The 22,876-nt window shown below is 43.3% G+C and overlaps 1 protein-coding gene across 3 annotated transcripts in view; it reads right to left on the reverse strand.

Moving 5' to 3' along the window:
* BASP1 (brain abundant membrane attached signal protein 1) overlaps positions 1-22,876 on the reverse strand; it is a 57,372-nt gene that overhangs the window by 14,009 nt on the left and 20,487 nt on the right. The window contains exon 1 of one of the 3 annotated variants that reach the window (XM_019812583.3): positions 13,121-13,244. The exons of the other annotated variants lie outside the window; for them this stretch is intronic. The gene's annotated coding sequence lies outside the window, so the exon portion shown is untranslated. Of the gene's footprint in view, positions 1-13,120; positions 13,245-22,876 lie in introns of those variants that run through there. 3 annotated transcript variants of the gene reach the window in all.

Raw genomic sequence — 22,876 nt, forward strand, 5'->3', positions numbered from 1 at the left:
AGGAAGAGAGGGTTTCAGGAAGCAGTTTGGCGGGTCTGCATGCTGCTGCACAAAGGCCAAGAGGGAAATTGCGTGACTCGATCTGGGGATAAGTTGCCCACTACTGACTCTGGAGTGACTCGGGTGGAGGAATGAAGATATAGGTCTCTCAGGAAGGGCTCACAGAGCGTAAGAGGAGCCAGGAGAGATATCCACAATGGTCAACAGAAAAGAGCGTTGCTACAGTAAAGGCAAGAGCCAAGACAAGAACTTGGAATGTTGTCAAGAAAGAGTTTGTAAGGGTTTGGAAGAAGAGAAAATACATATGGGAAGAGAGGAAGAGACAAAGAAGGAAGAAAGAAACGAAAGGAGAAACAGGAAGGAGAAATCACTGATTATTCAAGGTTCCGTAAGACTCGCTCAGAAAGTAAGTCAAAATTGGGCTTGGTAAAGCTTACCTACTATACAGATGGGGAGGGAGAGAAAGGAGTGAGGGCGAGTCCAAGGCCAGTGGCGTGCCCAGACTCAGCATCCACATCCCTCTCTTTCAAGTGAACACGGTCAACTCCGACTTATTCCACAACAAAGATTCACTACGATCTCAACAGGATCTCTCTGCAGGGCACGTTAACTCATGAGCATTTGAAATAGTTGTTTACCTTTTAGTATTCCAGGTCTTTATTTTTCTAGTTATTTACCGTATCACTTAGCTTCTTTCATATTACAACACTTAGGATTTCTCAAGCACACAGAGAAAAAAGGACACCCATTTCATCAATTAAAGTGTTAAAGGATGAACACAGTGACCAATAAACCTGGAGAGGTCTTACTGGAAAACAATTTGATGTGCCCAAGTTAAAGCAAAGAGGTTCATCACATTATATATAAAAGGCTTGGAAATAAGGGAAGGCACATTTGGTCTCTAGACCCTTATTCTCAATGTAAATATAAAAAGGGCATTCAATCTTAAGAACTACTTTGCTACACTTACTCTTTCCTGATCATGCAATCTGGTCTTGATCTTTAATAAGCCATCCATCTGTCTCATCCTTGCTTAGCCCTTTTATATTCTGTTGTATTGGGCAGGGAGCTTTAACAGTAACACAGATCTAGTCTTACTGGAGCATTGACCTAAAGCCCTTCTTCAAATTTCTCCAACACGTATCTGAAACCTCAAGAACAAAGGTTTTGTTTTACGGTTGTGAATCCACGATGGGTGCTCCATAAACATGGCAGGCTTACTCCACACTGAGAAATGCAATTTTCAAATTATAAACGTATAAAATGAAAGAACCAGGAGTATAAATTTGGTTACATAAGCTCAGCTGTTACACAGCAGTAGAAATAAGTATGCTAAATTACAACCGAAATCCCCATTCCATTAAATGAGACATGGCCAAGTTCCAGAGATCATCCACGGTGGCGAATTCTACAGCATTAGGGCCCATCACGTAATTAAGAGGAGGACGCACAAATCACTGTGAGACTTTTGAAGTTACTAAATGCATATTGTAGAAACCAATTTTTCAAAGTATATCTCCAGTTGGCTCTACAACTTTTAACCATACAACTGAATTTATGTGCTGCTATAAATATGACAGAGGACATTACGCATGGCTTTGAATAGGAGGTTGACCGAATGCAGACCTTATGCAGAGGGTTTTTTTTTTCCCCTCCCATTTAAAACATCCTGCCACACGCAGCAGACCATCAGAAAACATGTATTATTCATTCTCATCAATAGCCTAATATGCTTTCTTTCAGAGTCGGCTGTGCATTTGCATCATTATTTATGTGCACTTAAGGAGTGGTCCTTTCAAGAGTCTTGGCTGCGACATTCTAACATTTGACTCCATATGAATCACCTGTTCTTTTCGCCAATAAAGCTAGTAAGTGAACCACAACCAACCCACGAAAGGCAAGCTAAGATCACTCCTGAACCACTCCTCCCGTCCACTACCGACCTGGGAAACTAATATGTCCTATGACTGCCACTAACTGAAAGCTCTCAAGACAGAATTAAACAAAGCCCAGGGAGAAACAAAACAGAACAGAACAAAACAAAACAACAACTTCCAGAAGCTGAGATATTCTGGGGGCTTACTGGTCAACCAGACAGATCATCCTAGGCTTGGAGCCGTAACAGATGCGCTCAATGTAGTCCCCTGGACAAAGTCTGACTAGTAGCCAGGGAGAAGGGAGGAGACCCGGCGGTGCAGGGAAAAACCACAGTTTTATTTCCAGTATTTTCTATATCTAATCACGAAGGGCTGGTTCACACGTTTTATGACCACTTAAAATTGCCACATATTGACATTTTAATGTGCCTTTTTGTTCTGGTACCAATAGTAAATGTAGTCGTATTTCCAGTCCTGCTGCTATTTCATAGTTTGATCATTTTCAAAGAAAACCATTCTATATATTTTGAGAGAGTGTGTGTGTGCCCGCACGTGAGCGGGGCAGAGAGGGAGACACAGAATCTGAAGCAGGCTTCAGGCTCCCAGCTGTCAGCACAGAGCCCGACATGGAGCTTGAACTCACGAGCCACGAGATCGCGACCTGAGCCAAAATGGGATGCTCAACCAACTAAGCCAGGCAGGCGCCCCTACAGGTCCTTGATGTTTAAGCAAAGAATTTGCCCCTTTTTCCCCCCTTGGTGCTATGCTTAGCGCAAAACAAAGAAGAGTTTAGGAAACATGGGCTGAATTAAGGAAGAATACATTGAATCCACAGGCAAACAGTAAAAGCTGTCTCTTTTCAAGAGGCTACTGCAATGGTGAGCTTAAATAACACAAGGTCACCTTTAATGTCACTCATAATGCAGCCCCCCACTCTTACAAGTGGAGTAGATCTCTCAATATTTCCCATCCAAGCATTCCCTCCCCACACTTGCCTTCTTCAAGTTTGAGTCTCTTGGCCACTTAATGAGCCATTGAATAATAAGAAAACATTGAAAGTCTGAGTCCCAGAGTGCTGTGAGATTGCAAAACATAACTGAGGGGTATTTCTTCCCAACCGGGAACTCCGAAAGCAAGACTACGTCTTTTATCTCCACACCTGCTATAGTAAAAATTCAATCCATATCTCCTCGCGGAATGAATGAATAGGAACGATTTCTAATTGAAGCAACTGGAATTCAGTACCAACTTGCCCCTCATGTCGACGTCATTCAAAATCTTTTTATTTGGTGAAATTTAAAAACAACATGTCAAATAGAAGGAGTGAAATTTGAGAACAGCGGAATCACGCGAAGACCTTGTTAAGGATGCAGACCAAGGGGTCTTTTTCCAGATTCACTCATGGGTCTAGCGTGGGTCCTAAGAATCGTATTTCTTAAGAAGCTAACGTGGTAGAAGTGAAGCCAGTGGCTCAGGGGACACTCACTGAGGAGTTTGCAGCCACACGGGAGTCGGCTAATGGTTTTGCCTCATCTATAAAAACTGAAACACGAAAATTCCAAAGACCAGTATGATTATTGGTAGCCATGAAGCAGAAAACGGGCATAGAAGAACACCTAGCTGGGTCTAACCCCGAGGTAAGGGGGGACAGAACAGGGTGGCGTCAGCCCCAATAAAATCTCGTCACCTACGGGGCCATCTTTGAGTTCTCTTTGCTGTCAGAATCACAAATACATTAGCATTATCACGACTTCTCTCCCTCCCAGAACCTCTCCAGCCGCCAGCCATATCCCCCCCCTCACCTCCCTACCCCCCTGCTCTCCCCCCCAGCCCCATCATTAGTGCCACTTTTTAGCCACAGAAGGGGCACCACGCGAGCAGTCTGCAGAGAAGAGGAAGGTTCCAGACCGAAGAGCAGTGTTATATCAGCTGCAGAGAAGCACCCCCCGCACCTACATCAGGCCTTAGGTGGTCCTTTGTTACTGCAGCAACTTTTCACACTGGGGGGACACACAGTAAGGCTCTGTAAACTCCCTTCTTACAGAACCAAAGCTTCAATTGTTGCTCTGGGTTTACAGCTCTCCCTGAGACAATATGCTTTTCTGGGAGCATCCATTTTATAGAATTAGACAACAGATTTTCCTCTTCTACTTCAAATGGAGCTTTGACGGCTGGCCAGTGAGTTTTGAGCCCCCATCCAATACACCCTGTGGGGAGAAAGCACTTGGACAATGGGGTCAGCAGGCTGAGTTCGGCTGTGTGAACTTGGGTGGGGAAGTTCACCTCAGCAAACTCGGTCTCACCGACAAAAGAAAAAAAGGGGGAGGGGGTAGGAGTGAGGTTGTTAATAGCATTAACTGCAGTACTTGCACGAGAGAGCAAAGTTCAGCTCATGACACACAGTAGGTATTCAGGAAATTTTCATTCACCTTTCTTTACCTCGTGAAAGAGAACACCACAGGCCCAAAATGGAGTCATGTATGCTAGGCCACGTCACCAAACCAGGGCTCAAGACCTAACCTACCTGCAGCTTCAACCTCCCCTTAGAAATGGAGGCTTACCCGGGCCAGTGAGGAATGTTCTCATCCGTGCTAATGAAGTAATCTGTCACATGGGCCCCCTCTATGCCCCTGAGGAAGATGAAGTCATCCACAAAACAGGAGCCCTTCTCTGCCCACTAAAGGAAGAGGACCTTGCCCGAAACAATCCTTTCTTTTCTTTTGCTAGTAACATCCTTGCCCTACCGGCCTTCCTACAAAAACCTTCCATTTTGTACAATTCCTGGGAGCTCCCCTCTACTGGCCAGACAGGACGCTGCCTGATTCACAAATGGGTTGATAAAGCCAATTAGATCTCTCAACTTTACTCGATTAGATTTGTGTTTAACAACCTGAAACCTTTCCTCAGCCCTGTTAGTAGGTAATTGGTGGTGACCTTGAATTTCAAGATTAGGTAAAATAGAGGGGGAATAAATTACTGTATTCAAAACAGGCAAACAAATGGAAATTGATTCAATTATGATCAAAAACAATCATTTTCCTTCACATTTAAATCCTAGACTAAAGCCTGCAATACTCATCATATAATGAGTAGGTTTTAAGAGCAAGTGAATGTTACTAAATGTGCAAAATCTTACAATGATAAGAACAGACGCCTCGTGTTGAGAAAAGATGAATGCCAACAGGGAACACCAAATGACTAAGGGAGCCCAGTACGTACGGGAGAAAGTGCCAGAAAAAAAAAAAAAAAATCAAACAGGAGAATGTGTCTTAAACTGTGCTTGAAAGCAACTTTGGGAAAGAGTATTTTCCAACTGCATATCCACCTCCCTTGTTTTAGGTAGATCGGGAGGTTGTGGCAAAGGGCCATGCATAATACTCAGTTTTGCCCATCTTACCTGTTTGGAGTTCAGTAAAAGTTTTAAAATGGAAATATCAATAGTCCCTTTTCCTAGGAATATTTTATTTTCCATGTATAAAATAATACATTCAAACACAGAGTACAAGAAAGAGTTACCAGAAATCTTTCCTTGCTGTTAGTATAAAATTCAGGCAAGAAGTTGGCCATTTCTCTGTTTTTTTTGTTTTTTTTTTCCTATAGGATTAGAAAAAGCAAGTTAAGAAAATAGATTACCCAAATCCGTGAGCAGTTTTCTTGGAATCAGGGAGCCACCAGGGAACGAGACATTGGATTCCAAGCCATATGAGTATCATCACAGTTGGGACTCGCCTGCTGACCAAGTGCTAACTATCATCCCAGCACGTGAACCTAAAACTGAGCACCTATTTAATGCCTCAGCAGTGTCCCTCTTGAGGGGTTCAAGCCATGCAAAACTCACCCCACTCTCCCTAGAAAAGGAACTAACACCATTAATTGCACATGATCGCGTGAACTGGAATCAACAACGTTCTGTTCAACTTGGGTTTCAATCTCATTATGGCTGACGTGGAGAACAAAGGTAAAAGAAATGTAGAACAATTAAACTTCCTTACAACTTGCAACTACAGCCCATTGACAAGGACTTGGGACCGGCAGAGTGACCTTCCTGCAGGAACTCAGGTGCCTGGAGGTTAACACTTGGTAAGGGCAAAGGGCAACCTTTGCTTGACATGAGCCTGACCTCCAGGATCCTGTACGGTTTCTTTACATAATCCCATTTGGAAGCTTCCTTTATCTCTATCCCCTCAAGATATATGTTAGCAACTGGCCCACTGATACACATCTGAAGTGTCTCATGACTAAGGTTTTACTAGGCAATAGTAAATGACTCCTCGAGGTCCTGGAAGAAATTCCCTAGAGACTTAAACTATCCCTAACCCCTTCCTTCCCAGCTTGAAGTGTATAATCAGTCACTCCTCACAACTTTTTCCGCCCACGGGTCCTGTCCCCATGCTTTAACATCACCTTTGTGGCACTGAAGACATCTCAAGAATTCTTTCCTGTTTGCTCCCAGACCCCCAACATTTCACATCAATGGTCACTACTAGAGATTTATGTTAAACAAGCCGCTTTTTAATTCTCCAAGGCTTGGTCATTTCGTTTGTGCTCTTAAGTGACTATCACTGTATCCCTTAGGTCTATAATTTTTGGTCTTTGCACAGATGTACAATAATCATGTGTGGATTGGATTAGATTGTATTGAGGACTCAAATCCACTTCCACGTTTCTTTCGGAAACGCCACAAATGTCCAGGCACTGTCCTTGGTTGACTCGGAACTCCCATCCATCGGTCCGTCAAAGTCTAGACCCCAGGAAGATTACACCTTGTCAATTGGTCAAAGGTAGCAAGCAGATAAATAGTAGCTCGGGGGGGCTGGATTCTGACAGTGTGGCTTAGGCAATTTTAACAAGTACACTACGATAAAAAGTCAATTATTTGGCAAGAGTTAGAGGAGAAAATACATAGTCGGTGGCCCACATCTTTCCTAATGAGGCTTTCTAGGCTCTCCTAGGGATGTCTTTCAAAGTTCTGGCGCACCATCTGAGATGCAGAACAGGGCGGGTTGTTAAGGCAAGGGTGGGAAGTCAGGCTGCTATCAGACAACTGATGATTCACTCAGTCTGACACAAATTCCTTCTGATGAACAGACCAAGGATCCTATCTACACTCAACCCAAGTCTCCTATGTGGGTGTCTGGAGTTCCCCGTCTATAAGCCTACTCTGGTCTGGAGGACGGTGCTAAACAGAATGTACCACTGGCGGTGTGAGTCTTAAGCGATCTTTAGTTTTGACAGACGTGTTTGAGGAGAGGGGTACTGTCTTAATGAGAAAGTCAAAGGCACACATATTGTCCACTTCAAACAGAAGGTGGGGATGATAGAGAAGACGTATTTAACGTGACAAAATCGACCCGATTTCACAAGCTGGTAAAACTCAGCCTCGGTCAAGATTCTGAGAGTTCCACTACTCCTTCCTGTCACCAACCTTGCAGCCCCACAACTTCTGAACCTGTAACACGGAGAGCAGCGGGTTAGAAGTCACATTTCCTGACTGACACTAGGCATGGGCGTGGGGTGAGGGATTAGAAAACACAGAGCAGCCTTGCACTGCCACGGTAACAGTCACCAGGTTCCAGGTGACTGTTAGGTATAAGGAGAATACAGAAGAAACGCTGGGAAGGGAATATTCACCTCTGACTCACGAGTCGGTTTCAATGGAGAAAATCCCAGCAGACTTACGAAAGTATTAAGTGGGCAGATTAGTTTACTATGTCAAGAACGCGAGACCAAAAATTGATTCAGTTGAATCAAAGGGAAAGAGAATTTTTGTTAGGATGGCTTCCCCTAGCCCTGGTGACCGGACACTTGTCCCTCACATCTCTGGACCTGCAACGTTCTTCTGTAAAACAAAGGGACTGAGCCAATTCGTCTCTAACACGTGAGACATCTAAGACACTAATTCGGTAAATACCAAGAGAGAAAAAATTTTCGTGTCCAGAATTACCGATGTGTTTGGAGCAATGGGTCCAAATAAATAAACGTGTAAGTAGGAGCACTGCAGGTTACAATAAATTACCATGTACAACTTAAAAAAAAAAAAAAAACAAAGCTATGCCGTCAGTCAGTTGGAAGAGAGTGAATTAAAATTTCCTAAGACCACCCATAAAAGAGGGGGCACCCATTAAAATAAAGGCCAGTTGTCAGAACACCGTTACTTTTTTTTAGTGTCGACTGATGGACCGGTCGACGTGGAATATATGAAACAAAGACATCCGGCATAGATAGTGTGTTAAGCTTTATCCTCTCCACTTTTATATTGGAACTCTCATCTAATTTAAGCCTAAAATGTCTTAGGAATCAGTACCAGGCACGACATATAGGAGAAAGTCATGATTCTGGATCACGTGACCCGCACTCTGCGACGACTCGGATGTGGGATTTGCAATTCTCCATCAAATGAAACTCGGAGAAATAATTGTAGTTCTTCAAAACTGTCACTGAGCTCTTCACTATTCACTGAAGATTCATGGCAATGAACGCCCATTGAATTGAATGTTTTTATCAAATTACTTCATTTAACTGATTCACACAGATTTATTCCGTTTGTAACGTGGCTCTGAAAAGTAGACTATGCTGAGATCCAAACCATCCTCTATGGCAGGCACGACGGACTCTTTATTTAGAATTAGCGGAACTTGACTGTGATGTGTGATTACAGCGGACTCTCGGGATTCCCCAAACCCAGCCTTTCCGCTCCTCCAGTCACCGCAACTTTAGGAGAACTTTCGCACAAGGAGAAAATATTTTCTTTCCTATAAGTCATGAAGAGAGCCAAAGGTCAAACAGATACATAATAGCACTCAAAGGCGTGCAGGTGCTCAAGGTGTATCCTGAACCATGCAATGCCTGCGATGAAAAGGAACACACGAAAGGTGAATTACAATTATTTTAGCAAACATTTGCTCTGTCTCTTACAAATCAATGAGAACCAACAGCTAGAAAGAACAGAGAATCTGCTTATGACTCTCCTGCAAATTAATTACGCTCACTGGTCATAATCGGCACTTATTTGCACACAAAATACTAAAGTCCTCTTGGTGTGTTCTTCTAGAAGAGATTGCCCTTAAAATCATCTAGTTGAAATTACTAAAAACTCTCCACTGCAGGACAAATACAGATTTGAACAGATTGTAAAACCACCAACAAGCCAATTCCACCTTACAAAGCTTTTTCCATGATAGCTGTGTACGTCGGCATTATACAAAGAAAAAAACACTAGATGAAGCAACTAAGTTGAAGGATTTTTCTGTTCCTTGAAGACTCCTGAGGTGGTCTTCTTACCGCCCAGGAGTAAAATGCATGCAAATCTGCCAACAGTGTGAGGACCCACGACTCCTCTCATCTACAGATTCCAGTCTATACCAGTGTGGCTATCAGGATACACCCTGATGGTGATCAGAGCAACTCAGAAGTCTGTTTGGCGGTCAAGGTCCTCTGTGACTTAGGGGTTGACGTGGAAGCGACAGATGACGTTGAGACATTTGGAAGGACCTTGGTAACTCAGAATCCCATCAAGACTACACACAGGAAAATAAAATAGAGAACAAAATGGGGACTCCAATTTCACCCTTTCCATTTGTCCTCTTAGAACGGTCATCACACTTAGAAAAGATCGTTCTAGAGATAAGGTCAAGTTTAAGAACAAAATCAGCTACGTATTTTTCGAGGTCTGGAAACAAAGGGGAATAATTCACTACTTTCACAATTTTGTCAGATGATTTTACTTGCGGGCTTAAAAGCGGAAATTCTAGGGGCGCCTGGGTGGCTCAGTCGGTTAAGCGTCCGACTTCGGCTCAGGTCATGATCTCACGGCTCGTGAGTTCGAGCCCCGCGTCGGGCTCTGCGCTGACAGCTCAGAGCCCGGAGCCTGTTTCCGATTCTGTGTCTCCCTCTCTCTCTCTGACCCTCCCCCGTTCATGCTCTGTCTCTCTCTGTCTCAAAAGTAAATAAACGTTAAAAAAAAAATTTTTTTTTTAAAAAGCAGAAATTCTAAAATTCACCTTTCTTCTAGAGCAGGGGCCAGCAAATGGGGCCACCCCCTTGCTTTTTCAAATAAAGTTTCATTAGAACACAGCCATGCCCATGGAGGAGGGCACTTGTTGGGATGAGCACTGGGTGTTGTATAGAAGTCAATTTGGCAATAAATTATATTAAAGAAAGAAAGATAAAAATAAAGAGACCTTCCATTTCTCACACATGACAAAAAGAAGAGTAGGAAATAAGGTGTTGGAAGCCGATGGTGTCAGATCTAAAGAGGATCCTTTGATGCTCATGCTATCGCCATGCTGGACGGGTTAGGGACTTCTGACTAGTCGCTGAGTCTTGAAGGGCCAAAGTCTTCTAATTTTCAAAATAAAGATGGTATATCCTCATCTGGCGGCCGCATCCGGTGGTTTTTTGTTTGGTTATTTTTGTTCGTTCATTTGAAAAATGCCAATCAGCTACTTCGCATGGATAACATTAAGACAAACTATGAAGTCATATAGGATAAAGTTATATACGTGTATACATAAATGGCTATTTTCAAAACGAAAAGCAAACAAACACAGCCATGCCCATTCATTGTCGCACCCCCTCTGTTCTCAGGCTGCAAAAGCAGACTTGAGTAGTGGTGACAGAAATCACACGGCCAGCGGAGCCCAAAATGTTTGCTCTCTGGTCCCTTGAGGAAAAGTTGGCAGATTCCGGCCTAATCTAGTCTTAGATGAACATATTTAGCCAGTGCGAACAAGATAGTCCTTTTTTTTTTTTTTAATTTTTAAATTTTGTTTTTAATTTTTCAGAAATTAAAAAAAAAAAATTTTTTTTTAATTCTTTGAGAGCAAAGGGACTTGGGTTGTTAGCAACAGCACAGCTCTTACCAAGTCAAAATCTCCTGACAAGTCAACTTCTCAGGAGTCAGGGTACTGAGGCACAAAATCCAGAGCAGAACCAATAAATGCGCTTGGTTTCCAAGCCAGGGATCTAATCCCTTTCTGCCCCATGGCATGGAGTGAACTGCCGAGCCTCGGCAAGCCTGCTTTTCATAAGCATGAAATGGGGATAATAACACCTTGATGTGAGAAAAGATTTATTCAGAGGATCTTTTAATGATGAAATGAGACAACAAGGACCTCCGTGCTTTTCTTGAGCTGGCGGCATAGTCTTGTGTGCCCTTCAGATTATATCACACCTAGCCTTTTCTGAAGTTAAAATGTTCATCTTTGTGATGCGTCCATTATATCAAACAACAGTCCAACGGTAAAAATGAAGCTAAAATAAAAACACACCTATTGCTTCCCTCTAATTTCCCACACACCTGTCTTTCTCACCTTTAAGCCTCAACCTAAGTTTCTCTCTTCTGTCCGTGACTTCCTTCAAATGTTCACGGAGGCATCCCCTTTGGTCCTCGTCAACTCAGCTGTCTTGCTTTTCCTGAGAGATTCACCCACGTACACAGTCTCAAGAGCCTTCTGGAATGCTAAGGTTCCTTTGTCTAGTGTCTACAGCTTACCGACTATTATTTCCTGAGCTACAGACTCGAGCACGCTGTGGTATACCACTGACCCAACACGGACATCCCTTGAGTACTTCAAACTCAAGATTTCCCCAAGTGAGCTCCTTACCACCTTTCCCACCTACCTGAATCTACTCCTTTTCTGTGTTCCCATCCAAGAGACTAAAACCATCCACCCACCCCCACTGCCACGGCAGAAATATGGGGGTTTTGTGGACCAACGCACACGACCACTATCACAACCGCTCTGGTATCCAATTACTTGTGTCCTTCTCCTATGTAAAATAAGTTCAACTCCTCTACTAAGTGCTGGCAAACAAAATATGATCAAAAAAGTGTTGTACGTGCTTCTGAAGAAAGAGAGCTTGGCATTCCGGCCGCCATTTTGAACCACGAGGGCAGAAATCAACACTGAGAATGGAAGCTGAAAGATAGGACCCTGGTATCTTGAAAACACCACCGAACTACCACATCAGCCCTGGAGCCCATTGTTGGAATTTTATGTAAAAGAAAATTAAACTTATCTCTGATTTAAGCCATTATAATTTTAAATGTTCTGTTCTATCTATGCAAAAAAAAAAAAATCTAATTCTAAGAGTAAATTTCTCAAACCCACTCTTTAAGTGCCAAAAATTCAGGTTAAAAATATCTCAACACATTTGGCAATAAATTATTCATAAGACTCCCTCCTCCCCATGACCATCTCTTAAACACATACATTTCTTAACAATCAGTGGTCAGAGTCTGGAATCACCCGAAAATAGCAAGCCTGCTCAATGAATTCACTGTGAAAAATAAATAGTAACAAAAATTAGGTTGATTCTTAATACTTACTGTAAAGTCAGTGCAGCTAAAAACAGACAAGTGAATCAAAAATACATCTCCTATAAAATACAAAGTTTCTATACAGAACAAAGTGACTTTTTATAGTCAAGTGGAACAAAAACCATCACATGGAAATTGGTGTATTTTAGTATGGATGGACCAAAGCACACCAGCAAGGGTCTTAGCAATAAGTAAAAGTAAAAGAGAACCCTAAAAAAACACATGCAAATGAGAAGCCTTAGGGATGGTCCAAAAAGAAAAAAAAAAAAAGAGAGAGCTCAAGTTGTGGGTTTCAGAAAAATTAAGGAAATAGGAAGGCACAAAGCCAGCAAAGAGGCAGAAATGTTAGCATGGGGAAAAAAAAGAGCCATTTATAGAAAACATGAGAAAGTCTACACTGAAGGTTTAAAAAGGTGAAGCAGCTGTGTGTCAAGTGATTTTTAAGTAGGGGTTAAAAAAAATGCTGGTGGGGGATGGGGAGGTGGGGGACAGCGAGGGGCACCTGGGTGGCTCAGTCAGTTAAGCGTCCAGACTCTTGATTTGGGCTCAGGTCGTGATCTCACGGTTGTGGGATTGAGCCCACATCTGACTCCCAGCTCATCTGGCTCCCAGCTTGGAGCCTGCTTAGGATTCCCTCTCTGGCCCTCCCCCCAACTCTCATTCTCAAAAGAAAGAAAGAAACACAAAAGAAAATGCTGGCAACTGCCTTACCACTGACCGAACAGGACTGAAAAGGTCTCATGGATCTAGTGACTGAATCTGGCTTTTCAGATTCCAGGCCGATTAATCACATCTATCTAGACTTTGGCCAGTGCCGCAGCTCAGGGGGGAGCAACCATGCAAAAGACCCCCAACACCGCAACCCAAGGAGATTAAAACTCCGACTTGCGGCCAGGCACACAGTCAGGGAGGAGTTTCTTACCTTTGGATTTGCTTCCGGCTGGAAAACCAGGCTTTGCCAGAGGGACGGCCGTGCCTCACCCAGGTCAGACCCACCCACCAGGAGGTTAGGCAATGCAAGGCCAGCGACGAGGACAGGCCCTGCGGACGTGGGACAAAGGTGTCAGCTCTCAAAGGCCCTGTAAAGTCTGCAAGGTTGAGATCTCAAGGAAAGAAAAATAAAGCCTCCAAAATTCAAAAGAGAGAGCTTAACAAATAAGTACGTAACTATTGCTATAGACCGAATGCCGATGCGCCCCACCAAATTCCTATGTTGGAACCGAACCCTCAGTGTGACGGTATGCAGGGGCAGGGCCTTTGTGAGGTACGTGGGTGTTGGGTCATGCGGGGGAAGCCTTGATGAAGGGAATCAGTGCTCTTTGCCAACAGGCCCCAGAGAGTCCCCCCCCCCCCCCCCCACCGTGGGAGACGATGGTAAGAACACAGTCCCCTACCAACCAGGAAGAGGGCTCCCACCAGACACCCCATCTGTTAGTACCTTGATCCTGGACTTCCCCAGCGTCACGCTGAGTGAAATTAATATTTAGTGTTTAAGCCACTCACTCTAGGGTATTTTGTCAGGGCCGCCTGAACAGGCGAAGCCAAATGTTCACAGTAATAGTTACGCCATCAAGCCTCCACAGATCGACACACACAGATTTATAGTTAATGCAAAGCGTATTTAATTTGAGGTGTGAACCATGTTTAAAGTTTCATACGATGTGGTACAGGCCCTCCGTAATTAAGAGATGCTGGGACTTGTGCAATGGTGGTGTATGATTAGAAAAAAAGGTAATCGAGGAGCCCTAACACCGTACATAAAAGCACTTTGAAAGCTATGAAAAAAAGCACAATTGCAACGCGGCGTGTATTTCGATCAAGACGGGAGGGTGTTGAGCCGTCCAGTGTCCCCTTGTTTAATGGTAGGCAACCATAAACACGCTCGTTGTAGGAAGCCGTGCCGTCCTATGGGCTGGAAGTAGCTCACGTCCCACAGTGGAAAACACATTGCCTCCTTCCTTCTGAGTTTGAAAGGACACCTCAGTGACAGAGCTTGGTCAACGTCTCAGCTTGGTTTTATTCATCCTCAAGTGTACGCAACGAGAATGTTCAGCCAGAGAATAAACATCGCACTGTCCGTGCGGTAACGATCACACAAACACCACCATATCCCACGGTCACATTCAACTGCCTCCGGAGCAGATATTGTTTAACGATTCCGCTTACGTGACCCTTCCCCCCATGTAGATTCACACCGCGGGAGGCCACTATAGAATTAATGCCACAGATGCACCGGAAGTTCAACGCTTTGTCGCCTTATCACACACAGCAACAGCACATGATAAAAATAATAATAATAATAATAATAATAAGCTTTTAATTTAAGTATGGTATGGCTGGGGTGCCTGGGTGATTCAGGCGGTTGGGCATCCAACTCTTGATTTTGGCTCAGGTCATGACCTCATAGTCATGAGATCGAGCCCCCAGCTGGGCTCTGCACTGAGTGTGGACCCTGCCTGGGATTTTATCTCTCTCTCTCTCTCTCCCTCTGCACTGTCCCCATCCCCACTTGCACACACACTCTCTCTCAAAAGAAATAGGTAAGTAAAATATGGCATCATTGTTTTCACTTCAACAGATTCAGTTCACAACAGAGGCTGCTCTCATAGGCACAATTATCAGTCATTGTCTCCAGGTAACAAACATGAAATACGTACGTGGTCTTTTCATCCCACGAGTTTACAAACAGTGGCTAAATTTGTGTGTGTGTCAGAGAGACTGTTGCGTTTATAGCTGAGGTGACAATTCTAGCCCTAGGACTGCACACAACCATCTAAAAGATATTTACCAGAATATTATTTTTATTTATTTTTAGTGAGTTCAACATCCAAGGTGGCGTTTAAACTCATGACCCCAAGATCAAGACTCATGTGCTCTACTGACTGAGCCAGCCAGGCGCCCCATATTTACCAGAATATCAACCAGCATGAAACCATCCGTTCACTCCCCCAGGTCTGGAATATCTCAGATCGGTTTGAACAGAAATAATCACAAGCACTGAGAACAAGACACAGACAGACTCATGACCCCGGGGTACTAGCCAGCCCATGCCTAAGAAAGCTCCACGGTGGCCCAGATGCAGAGATTCACAATTTCTCTGATCACTAATGCCCTTGCCCCAGGAAACAGTGGGGCACTGTTAAAGAGACCACAAAAATGCTAAATATTTTCCAAATCCTCTGCAGCACATTTATCCCTTGATTCTTTTAACACAAAGTCTACCAATTCTTTTAAGTTAAATCTGGGACATATGAGGATTTAGACAGCCATTCTCACACACTCCGTTCCTGCCGCTGTCTTATACGGAAAGAGATACAATTTCTTAAAATTGACTGAGGAGTTATTCCACCAAAGGCCAGCTTAAGTGCTGGGCCAGGCACTTTAGGGGCCACATCAAAGTTGGTTCCCAACCACAGGTACCTTTTGAAGAAGGAACACTCCAGATAAGAGTTACAACTGACAAACCAAAGTATATGGAACACACATCCAGTGGGCAGTCCGGTATTCAATGGACTTCTTCCATTGCTGAATTGAAGACACGGTAACATTTAGGTTTTTTAATCCTCTGCACCAAATAAAAACATTATCATCACTCAGCCATATGTACGAAGTCAGGATCCACATCTTTTTAGAGTGCCAATGGACTCTATTCAGTCTGAGGGGCTCTGGGTCAAAGCCTCTCAGATTCATGTTCAGAACTTTAATCCGAGGAAGAACCCAACACTCACTGCAATGACTTTTATAAGGTGATACAAGATGACCGATAGAAGATTAGGTGCTTCTCCTCAACGGTCACAGCCAGAGTTCAGATCTCCAGAGATCCAGAGGGAGCAAGAATGCAATCCTGAAAAAGATCTCTCATGGAGGGGTTTGTAAAGCAAATTGGGGAAATGGCCAATTGGGGAATGAGGCCCCTCTTTCTCACTGGCCCCCTACTGCCATCACGGGGGCTCAGTTTTCAACCTAGTTTTCAGGGTTGTCATGGCCCCTGTGACCTAGAATTTCCAGCTTCCCAAAGGTCTTTTATGGGGAGGGCTCTATTCTTGTCAACACAATGGAGAACGTCCTCTGAAGAGTTGAAGCCAATTTTCAAAGCTGGGACAAGTTGTGGCCATCATTTCTGGCTGAAAGACCCTCTCCAAATACCTTTGAGTACAATGGGACTCTACTATGAAGCCATCTCCAAGAATTCTAGAAAGGTTTTAGAAAACCTGTATCCCCTTCCTTTTTTAGGCTCTTCCTGACATTTATTTCTTTATCCACACATTTCGCTGATACAATTCAACCTATCCTAATTCACTACACTTCCCAGTTTTACGTTTTGACTCTACGAAAGCAAATACACAAGCTTGAGCATCATACGCCCATCACTCTGAATCCTGACGCTTCCAAATAACCCATCCTGATGCTGGCTGAGCTACCCTACACAATTAATTTCTCTCCTTTTTTTCCTTCCCTCACCCTTTTCTTCATTTTTGTCTTTCCCACCCCAGCAAGTTTTCTCTGTGTTTTTTCTAATAGTAAACACTGAGGAGATTCTCTACCTAGAGAGAGAAAGAAAAAGAAAAAAGTGATGTAACTTTCTGTGCAGTGCCTAGTAATTTCTAAAAGCCTATAAAATTACAGTTTTTTTATCATTAATGTCAGAATTTCATACATTAAATCGCTGAGGTGAGAATGTTTACCAAAACAATGGAATTACTCATAGAGGCAAAGTGGTATTTATAGATTTGTATAGATGTATACACAAAACATCATATATCTAGCATTTAGATGTAGCACTTATGCAATGTCTCTTAACAATGAGAATAGAATAGGGAGGCCAGACGGTATTAATGGAAAAACTCCAGGGAGAAGAAATGGCATCAACAATGACAAAAGACACTTTATCTTCAAAGTGACAGCAAAACACAATGTTTTGAAAACTAAAGTTTAACTGTAAAATAACTTTAGCATTTTTTAAATATTAAATGTGAAAAAACCTTAACAAAATGTATCTGATAGCCACCACAGGGGAAAATGTCTTACTTCAACATTGGCACTTAAGTATGTTTGAAAAAACTGTAATTAAGGTACCTTCAATGTACTTCGGCGCAAAAATGTATTCAATGACGCATTTCCACTAAGCTGTACTTAGGTTAAAATCTCACTTCAGGATCTGACGGTGCATTCGATCGTAGTGTCTGTGTGGGTAACTCGGAGTCCTTCTGCCTTGCCTTCCCACCTCCCTAAAATAGGGGTTGAAGAGGCAAGTCCCAGGATTCGATGTCAGACCCCCGCGTGGCAAGAGTTACTAACTACAACACAGGTCCCCAGGTATTCGTGGATAATGTACTCCCAAGCCAGAATGTGTTCTCCCAACATGATGACACTCTTACATTTTATTCACATTGAAAGCTCAGTACAATTTTCACCTATACACACAAAGCAAACAATAGCGACAATTCTACCAAATGCGCTCTGAAGTTAAAGCAGATGACTCATAAGCATAAATCCAATTATATATTATCACAAATTAAATTACTAGTTAAACACACACACACACACACACACACACACACGATGATGGACCAACCTTTCACCTAATTATTCTGTCCTGCAGACCCTGGGAAAGTGTAATGTACATATTCTCAATCTTTTTTAATGTTGATTTATTTTTGAGACAGAGAAAGAGAGACAGAGTGCGAGTGGGGGAGGGGCAGAAAGAGAGGGAGACACAGAACCGCAAGCAGGCTCCAGGCTCCGAGCTGTCAGCACAGAGCCTGACACGGGGCTCGAACCCACAAGCTGTGAGATCATGACCTGAGCTGAAGTTGGACGCTTAACTGACTGAGCCACCCAGGCGCCCCAGTAATGTACGTATTCTTATCAAGAAGGCATATATTGGCAATATTTAACATGTAGATTCCCACAGAATAGGACGCGATATTCTACTATTTGAGAACCTAAAATATCAATTAGAAATCTTGAACCCTGTTTTTACAGTTTATGGTGTCAATATATATTTGCAAAGAACGAACTCTAGCTGATTTCACATCGTCCCCAGCACATACTGCCCTGGAGAATAGGTGCCTGATGAGCGTTTTGGCAAGAGCTCTACTGCTTGGTTTTCGGTTGGCGGTAGATGAATATTCCTTGAAGAGATACAAGGTGCAGGACGCTGGAAACAGAGCCGGGCACAGAACGCCTGGGGGCTGGTAGCACAAAGCTGCCATAAGCCAATAAGGGAGATAGTTAAGAGTTACAGAGTCACAAGCAAAATAATTACAATTTGTCAAAAACGCTCTAAGGAAATGAAGGTCTAGATAAGACAGGGAAGGGAATGATGGAAAAGACCACCCCTTCCTTCTTTTTTCTTTTTTTTTAGTTATTTAAAATATAATTTATTGTCAAATTGGCCTCCATACCACACCAGGGCTCATCCCAACAAGTGCCCTCCTCCCTGCCCACACTCACTTTCCCCTCTCCCTCACCCCCATCTGCCCTTACTTAGTTTGTTCTCAGTCCTTAGGAGTCTCCCTCCTTCTCTGTAACTTTTTTGTTTTATTTTTTATTTTTTAAAACTTACAGCCAAATTAGTTAGCATCTAGTGCAACAACGATTTCAGGAGCAGATTCCTTAGTGCCCCTCACCCATTTAGCCCATCCCCCCTCCCCCAACCCCTCCAGCAACCCTCAGTTTGTTCTCCATATTTAAGAGTCTCTTCTGTTTTGTCCCCCTCCCTGGTTTTATATTATTTTTGCTTCCCTTCCCTTATGTTCATCTGTTTTGTCTCTCAAAGTCCTCATAGGAGTGAAGTCATATGATTTTTGTCTTTCTCTGACTGACGAATTTCACTTAGCATCATACCCTCCCAGTTCCATTCACGTAGTTGCAAATGGCAAGATTTCATTCTTTTTGATTGCCGAGTAATACTCCATTGTATATATGTGCCACATCTTCTTTATCCATTCATCCATCCGTGGACATTTGGGCTCTTTCCATACTTTGGCTACTGTTGATCGTGCCGCTATAAACATGGGGGTGCGTGTGTCCCTTCGAAACAGCACACCTGTATCCCGTGGATAAAGGCCTAGTAGTGCAATGGCTGGGTCGTAGGGTAGTTCTAGTTTTAGTTTTTTGAGGCACCTCCATCCTGTTTTCCAGAGTGGCTGCGCCAGCTTGCATTCCCACCACCCCTTCCTTCTTCAGGTGTGTTCCCTGCCTGGCTGATCCTTACAATAACGAGAAGCAGACCTCCTTCATGTCAAATTAGACACAAAAGGAATGGAAGCTAAGAAGGTTGGAGGAACTGGATCCAGCCAATGTGGACATAAATAAGGTGTGAAATGAGGACTTAAGTCCAGGTGCATCTATCATGACACCCTTTCATGATGCAGTCACAGGGACCAGGGGAGGGGGTGCCTGGGACACCAGTGGCCCTCAGGGGGTTCACTGCCACAGCGATGGCTGCTCCACTTCCGGGATAAACCTATGAGAGCCTCGGAATCTAGCTCATTGCCAACGACGGCAGCTAACGTACAGCACTTACTTAAAGAAGTCACATTAAAGTTACCCAAATCGGAAGCAGCAAAGTAAGTTTTTCTACCAACTAGGAAAGCACAGAATATAGACCAAGAAGGGCGAAGTCACAATGGCCGCATGATCTCTTACTTAATTTCTCTGTGTCAAAATTCCATCATTTGTACAATGGGATGACAACAGTACCTCCCTCGTTAGGTTGCTCTATCTTAGAATGTCAGTCTTTGTAAGGCTTGGCACATGGTACCTCCTGTGTTCCGTAGACCAAAAGGCTTCATTTTATTATACTGTAATCAAAAGAGATTATAAAATGTTGCAAAATAACCGCTGAAAAAATGAATCGTGGGGCGCCTGGCTGGCTCAGTTGGTTAAGCATCTGACTTTGGCTCAGGTCAGATCTCACGGGTCGTGGGTTCGAGCCCTGCCTCAGAGCCTGGAGCCTGCGTCGGATTCCGTGTCTCCCGCTCTCTCCGCCCCTCGCCCGCTCTGGTTACCAGTAAAACGGATTCTGAACAAGTACCAATTCACAGATTCAGGGGGAACCCAGACTAAAACAGTTTTGTCTCCCTGATTGAAGCTTGTATTTTCAACCATAAAAGGACATTATAAGATGCAAATAGGCCACACATATCTGCAATCCTAACAGGACCTTAATGAGGATCAGCCTTGCGTCGCAAGGCCTTGGAAGGGAGACAAATGAAGCTATAATTTAGATGGATAGCCTGGGCTGTCTGAACATGCCCTTTGGGACACCAACGCCCATCCCAAGAGGCATGTGGGGTCAACAGCTATCACCAAATATACGGCCTTCTGTTACATGTACCAACACTGACCTATCTATGTGGACCCTGAATTTGGTGGCTTCAAAAATTGTTTATCAAGAGAAAATGAGAGGACTTATCATGCAGGCCATACCTTCTTCCGGAAAGAGCTAAAGGCAATGTGTGATATTCAGACAAGTATCGATGGGTTACCTGGGTAAGGGGTTGCATGGTTTTATCCACCAACACATTTGTATATTCTGTTGGATGAAGCCAAATTCATTGGCTTCTTTTAAAAAAAAAAATTTTTTTTAAGTTTATTTTTGAAGAGAGAATGGGCACAACTGGGGTAAGGGCAGAGAGAGAGAGGGAGAGAGAGAGAATCCCAAGCAGGCTCCACAACATCAGTTACGGCACCCGACGCAGGGCTCAAATGGACAAACCGTGCGATCATGACCTGAGCTGAAACCAAGAGTCAGACACTTAACTGACTGAGCCACCCAGGTTCCCCTTCCTCGGCTTCTTCTATGGCTAAAGGAGCAAGCACTAAACCCAATCCTCCTCTCCTAGGCATTTATCAGAACTGGACAGTCCTCATTTCAGCGGAAACATACTTAAAAGTTTACCAAAGATAACCGAAGTCGAACAGAAAGCTGGTGATGAAGAGCTTACGCTCCAACAGAAAATTTCCACATACTCTTCGAGAAGTCACTCTCACAGCAATATTTGAATGCAGTTCATAACGAGTCATGTTTCCATCGCAATATCGTGTATGCCACACTTCAGATATTCATCAGAAATGGCAAACAGTTCCTGGTGCAAGAAAAGAGGATGACAAACTGGAGACAGTGTGAGGCAGGCAGAGAGATGGCAGGGACGAAGAGGAAAAGGTGAGCCGAGGTCGGATAGGAAATGGCTGTGACTCCCCTCCAGCACATTCCGAGGAGACCACGTGGGGGCCAGGCAGGCATTTTTAACTCCTCGCTTTCAAGGGTGCCATAGAAACCCCTGACCACAGAGCATCAAATGCTCAACACAGAATCTTAAGAGGTTTCTGCACACCATTCTGAAGCCCGACATCCATGGCCATTAACACCTAACTACACGTTTCATCAAATAAACATCAAATTATTCCCAAGATAAACATCGGTAGGTGTTAGTTGAAAGGGAAAGATGGGAGGCTCCAGCGTCTTCAGTTGCTTTGAAGTTTTATTTTGGCTTCCATAAAAACCTGGATAGCCAGCTAGGTAAATCGAGTTGGTTGAAAACAGTGATCGCTTTTCCTGTATAAGAAAGTTGGAACATGGAGAAGAACCAAATGAATGTTAAGATTTTATGGAGAAGGAAAAGTCCGGTGCGGTTATTTAAAAAAAAAAGAAAAAGAAAAAGAAAAGATTTCAATAAAGAGAAAAAAGAAGCACCTAAACCACAGAATAGGTATAATCACAAAAAAATTTTAAGTCAAAAACCAAATAAAAGTGTCAACGGAAGCGCCCAACTGCAAAGACAAGGACCCCCCCACAAATAAGCATTTACATAACTAAACAGTCTCTTCTCACACACACATCGTGTTGTGCACGGGTTTGGAGACACGCATGCTGACTTTAGAAAGTAACACCAGGGGACACCTAGCAAGAGTTAAGTGACAGAATCCTCACTGAAATACTTCCTTCCCCCAGGTCCACACCTGTGATGTCCGCAAGTTCAACCACAGGCTTCGGCAGTTTTCCTTCTCCATAACGAAAGCTATCCAAGTCACCAATGTTAAGACCTTTAGTTTTAATTCAGAAAACCCTTCCAGATGAGCTCACGGAAGGCTCTTCGTGTCCGTAATCAGACAGCCTTATCAGTCTTTGTTACAACACTTCTGATGCAGAATACTTGGCTGTTTACTGCAGTGTGGGCTGGAAGATTCCATGAACAAACTTTCAAGGTACACAGAAAAATTTCAGCTTTTGAAAATTTCAGGGGAACTACATGTAACACAGCAGTTTTTCTGATTCACAGAATTGTGATTTATTTGTATCAAGATGGGGTGTTACGGATTTTTCTTAGAATATGATCTAATTAGAAGTATGCATTATTCACCACATTTGAACTACTACTCAACTTTTACCTATCAGAGTCTGTGAAGACTTAATATAAATCTTTAATTCCTATTATTAATTTTTTTTAATAATGACATGAAAATTAAACTTGTAAGACAGAATCTATTTCAGAGTATATTCAGGAGTCATAATAAGTCATTTTTGCTTTTCTTCCCCAAGGCAGAATAATCCCGAGGATTAATACATTGATTCACATGGAGGAAATACTCTGGACCACCTACTGTCTGAAGCTCTAGGAAAACCACAAGTAAGCAGACAGGGCTCCCACGTCCTGTGAAGTTAAGAAAT

This window comes from Felis catus, chromosome A1, assembly GCF_018350175.1.
Source record: "Felis catus isolate Fca126 chromosome A1, F.catus_Fca126_mat1.0, whole genome shotgun sequence".
NCBI classification, from domain to species: Eukaryota; Metazoa; Chordata; class Mammalia; order Carnivora; family Felidae; genus Felis; species Felis catus.